Source organism: Heterocephalus glaber, unplaced genomic scaffold (assembly GCF_053883595.1).
Source record: "Heterocephalus glaber isolate CG9 unplaced genomic scaffold, H.glaber_assembly_v1.0 deba00000122, whole genome shotgun sequence".
NCBI classification, from domain to species: Eukaryota; Metazoa; Chordata; class Mammalia; order Rodentia; family Bathyergidae; genus Heterocephalus; species Heterocephalus glaber.
Genome location: NW_028258138.1, coordinates 47,823,679 through 47,829,260, shown reverse-complemented (window position 1 = coordinate 47,829,260; position 5,582 = coordinate 47,823,679).

Below are 5,582 nucleotides of genomic sequence, written 5' to 3'. Positions count from 1 at the left end.
CATTCCTCCCTATTTACAAAGATTTTGTTCTTATTTTTTCCATTTTCTCATATTAATCCCATTCCCTTCTATCCTTTCCCCTAGCCCTCCCACTTCCTTCCCCTTTGCCCCCTTTCTTCCTATTTCACATTACCTATTATACATTTAGTCCTTATTTACACTTTCAGTTTCTCACACCAGAGAAACTATTCAGTATTTACACGTGTGTCCTATTTATTACACTTAAGTATATTGCTTCAATGTGCATCCACTTAGCTATAAATGTCTCTAATTTATCATTTTTTATGGCTGAGTAGTACTCCATTTTATAAAAAAACACATTTTCTTTATCCAGTCTTCAGTTGATGGGCATTTGGGCTGTTTCCAAGTTTTAGCTATCACAAACTGTGCTGCTATGAACATGGGTGCACATATATCACTATGGTATTATTCTTTTAATTCTGTGGGGAAGATCCCCAGCAATGGAATAGCAGGGTCAAATATGATTTCCAGTCCTAGTTCTTCGAGGTATCTCCATACTGATTTCCACAGTGCTTGCACCAGTCTACACTCCCACCAGCAGTGGAGAAGAGTTCCTCTTTCCCCACAGCCCCACCAGCATTTGTTATTGGTTGATTTCATGATAGCAGCCATGCTTTCTGGAGTGAAGTGGAATCTCAAGGTTGTATTCATTTGCATCTCTCGAATGACCAGTGATATTGAACATTTTTTCATGTATTTATTTGCTATTACTACTTCTTTGTCTGAGAAATGTCTGTTCATTTCAGATGCCCATTTTTGGATTGGGTCTTTAAATTTGGGAGGTCTGATCTTTTTAAGTTCTTTATAGATTCGAGATAGTAGACCTTTGTCTGAGGAAGAGCAGGTGAAGATTTTTTCCCACATTGTGGGTTGTCTCTTCACACTTCTGGTGCTTTCTCTTGCTGTGCAGAAGCCTTTTAATAAGAAGAGATCCCACTTGTTGATTGTTTGTGCTAGTTCACAGGCAACTGAGGTTTTGTAAGTAAAATCTTTTCCTACATCGATGTCTTCAAGGGTTCTACCTAACCTCTGTTCCAACTGGTTCATTGTTTCTATTTTAATATTTAGATCTTTAATCCATTTTGATTATAGTTTAGTGCATGGTGAGAGATACAGGTCTAGTTTTAATCTTTGGCAAGTTGAAGCCCAATTTTTCCAGCACCATTTATTAAAGAGGCTATCTTTCCTCCAGTGAGGGTGCTTGGCTCCTTTCTCAAAGATGAGATGGCTGAGTGTGGCTGGCATTGTTTCTGCATCTTCTAATCTGTTCCACTGGTCCACAAGTCTGTTTCTTTGTCAGTACCATGCTGTTTTTATCACAGTAGCTTTGTAGTATAGTTTCAGGTTGGGGATTGTGATACCCCCTGCCATGTCTCTGTTAACTAGAATTGCTTTTGCTATTCTGGGTCTCTTCTTGCTCCAAAAGAATTTTTGGATTGTTTTCTCAAGGTCTATGAAGTATGCTGCTGGGATCTCAATTGGAATTGCATTAAATCTATATAGCAGTTTTGGAAGTATGGCCATTTTCCTTATATTAATCCTTCGTACCCAGGAGCAGGGGATGTCTGTCCATTTTCTGATATCATCTTCAATCTCTCTTTTCAGAGTGCCATAGTTTTCAGAGAAGAGGTCTTTCATTTCTTTCATTATGATGATTCCTAGGTATTTCAGCTTTTTGGATGCTATTGTGAAAGGAATTATTTGCCCTATTTCTCTCTCAGTGAGTCTGTCATTGGTGTAGAAGAAAGCTATTGATTTTTGTGTGTTGACCCTGTAACCAGCTACTTGATTGAATTTGGTTATTAAGTCTAGAAAACTTTTGGTGGAGTTCTTGGGGTCTTCTATATAGAGTATCATGTCATCTGCAAATAATGGCAATTTGACTTCTTCATTACCTATCTTTATTCCTTTTATTTCTTTCTCTTGTCTAATTGCTGTGGCTAATGTTTCTAGAACTACATTGAACAAGAGTGGTGATAGTGGACATCCTTGTCTTGTTCCTGATTTGAGTGTGAAGGATTTCAGTTTTTGACCATTTAGTATGATATTGGTTGTTGGTTTTTCATAGATGGCTTCTATCAGTTTGAGGTAGAGACCATCTATTCCAATTTTTTGTAGGGGTTTTATCATAAATGCATGTTGGATTTTGTCAAATGCTTTTTCTGCATCTATGGAGATAATCATATGGTTTTTGTCCTTGGCTCTATTGATGCAGTGTATTACATTAATTGATTTTCATATATTGAACCATCCCTGCATCCCTGGGATGAATCCCACTTGATCAGGGTGCATGATCTTCTTGATGATCTTCTGTATTCTGTTTGCCAGTATCTTATTAAGGATTTTTGCATCTGTGTTCATTAGCAAGATTGGACTATAGTTCTCTTTTTCAGTTGGGTCTTTCTCTGCTTTGGGGATCAAGGTGATGCTTGCTTCCAGGAATGAATTTGGGAGTATTGCTTCCCTTTCAATTTCATTGAAGAGTTTAAACAGTAGTGGCAGCAGTTCCTCTCTGCATGTCTTGTAGAATTCAGCAGTGAAGCCATCAGGGCCCGGGCTTTTCTTAGTTGATAAGTTTTTAATTACATTTTCAATTTCATTGGTTGACATTGGGTTGTTCAAAATTTTTAGGTCTTCTTCGTTCAACTTTGGTAATTCATATGTATCTAGGAATCTGTCCACTTCTTCTGTGTTGTCCATCTTATTGGCATATAGGTTCTGCAAGTAGGTATTGATTATCCTCTGGATTTGTGCTGGGTCTGTTGTCATTTCACCCTTTTCATTCCTAATTGCATGGATTTGGGCCTTTTCTTTCCTTTTTCTGATAAGGTGGGCTAAGGGTTTGTCAATTTTGTTGATTCTTTAGAAGAACCAACTCTTGGCTTCATTGATTTTTTGTACCGTTCCCTTAGTCTCCATTGCATTGATTTCTCCTCTGATCTTTATAATTTCCTCCCTTGTATGAGCTTTGGGGTTGTCCTATTCTTCTTTTTCTAGAAGCTTGAAGTTCAGCATCAGGTTGTTTAATTGGGCTCGTTCTGTTTTCCTAATATGCATATTCACTGCTATGAATTTCCCTCATAAGACTACTTTCATTGTGTCCCATAGATTCTGATATGTTGTATTGTCATTGTCATTTAATTGTAGGAACTGTCTGATTTCTTCTTTAATTTCCTCTGTGACCCATTGTTTATTCAGAAGTGTGTTGTTCAATTTCCACGTGTTCATGAAATTTTTTGAGTTTCTTTTGCTATGGATCTCCAATTTCATCGCACTATGGTCTGATAATATACAGGGGATAACTTCAATTCCTTTGCACTTACTTAAACATGTTGTATGTGTGAGTATGTGGTCTATTTTGGAGAAAGACCCATGTGTAGCTGAGAAGAATGTGTATTCTTATTTTGTGGGGTGGAAGACTCTGGAAACATCTGTTAAGTTCATTTGTTCAAGAATTCGATTGAGTTCTAGTATTTCATGACATATTTTTAGTCTAGTTGATCTATCTATTTGTGACAGTGGGGTGTTGAGGTCCCCCACTACAATTGTATTAGTGCATATATGACTTTTCATGTCCATTAGTATTTGTTTTATATAGTTGGGTGCACTAGTGTTTGGTGCCTAGATATTTATGATTGTCATCTCTTCCTCTTGGATTCTTCCCTTTACAAGGATGTAGTGTCCTTCTTCATCTCTCTTAATCAGTGTTGGTTTGAAATCTACTTGATCTGCAAAAAGGATAGCTACTCTTGCTCTCTTTTGGGTTCCTGTCACATGGAGTATTGTTTTCCACCCTTTAATTTTCAGTCTATGAGTTACCTTTTGAATGAACTGTGTTTCTTGTATGCAGCATATTGTTGGATTTTGCTTCTTGACCCATTCTGCCAGTCTATTTCTTTTGATTGGTGAATTGAGACCATTAACATTGATGGTTATAACTGAAATGTATTGACTTGTCATTGCCATGACTTTTTCTTTTTGTTGGGTTCTCCCCCTTTCCATTTAATTTCTTGTCATGCCAGATGGGTTCATTCTGCTTTGCTTCCTGGGGTTGTGATCCTCAATGTCTGTTCCTAGGCTATTGTGTAAAATTCTTTGGAGTGCTGGTTTGGTATTCACAAAGTTCCTAAGGTGCTCTTTGTCATGAAAGTATCTTATTTCTCCATCCATTTTGAAAGATAGTTTTGCAGGGTACATCAATCTGGGTTGGAGGCTGTTTTCTTTTAGGGCTTGGAATATGTCACTCCAAGCTCTTCTTGCCTTGATGGTTTGTGTTGAGAAGTCTGCTGTGATTCTGATGGGCTTTCCTTTGTATGTGATTTGTTTCTTTTCTCTGACTGCTTGGAGAACTTTGTTCTTCTGTTGTGTTTCTGGAATCTTAACAATTATATGCCTATGTGTAGATTTTTTTGATCAAGGCTATTTGGAGTCCTTTATGCCTCACTTATCTGTATGTCAAGCTCTTTTCCCCTGCTTGAGAAGTTTTCTGCCATTATTTCTGTGAAGAGATTTTTGATGTCATCTCCACTCTCTCCTGTTTCTTCATTGAGCCCAATCAGTCTTGTGTTATTCTTCTTTGCATCATCTAGCAGCTGCTGGATCGATTTCTCATGTTCCCTTATAATTTTGAAGCAATTTTTCTTTTCCTGGTCACTAATTGCAATCTTATCTTCTATATCTGAAATTCTGTCCTCACACTGGCTCATTCTGCTGTGTAGACTTTCAGTGGAGTTTTTCATGTCCTGGAAATCTATTTGTATCTGTTTTATGGATTCCATTTGTTTCTTATGTTGGGATTCCATCATGTTCCTGAGCTCCTCTCTAGATTTATTAATCATGTCTTGCACTAAGGGCACAATTTCTCCTTTTATCTGAGAAATTATTTCTGATTTCATTTTTTCCAGATCCCCTTTTGTTCCCAGTTCAGTGGGTCCAGGTGGTTGAGTATCAGAGTGTTCCATTTCATTTCCCTTTGGGGTTGCTGAAGGTGATCTGGAAGTCTGGTTTTGAGACTTATTTATGTGTTTTCTCATTTTGACTGGACCAGGGGGCTGTTAGTGCCTGCACAGATTACCTCCTCTTAGCTGGGTGAGGTGGGACAGGGGCCAGGAGCAGTGGTAAGGATGGTGACCCAAAAGCTCTTTCCTGTGGGCTGGGAGCAGCCAGAGGGATGGTGGCCGAGAAACCCCTTCCTCTGGACCAGGAGCAGGGGGATGGTGGCTCAGAACCCCCTCCTTCTGGGCCAGGAGCAGTGGGAGGAATGGTGGCCCGCAAGGCCCTTCCTCTGGGCCAGGAGCAGCGGGAGGGAAGGTAGCCCAAAAGCCCTTTCCTCTGGTCTGGGAGCAGCGGGAGGGATGTTGACTGGGAAGCCCCTTCCTCTGGACCAGGAGCTGTGGGATGACGGCTCCAAAGCCCCTACCTCTGGGCCGGGAACAGTGGGACTCAGTACCTTGGTCTGTTGGTCTGGTGTCCTCTGAGCCTTTGTAATGTGGAATCAGGTGACTCCCTGTCTGTAGTGGGGTGATTCGGTGACTTCCGCATGACTCATTACCTCGGTAGGG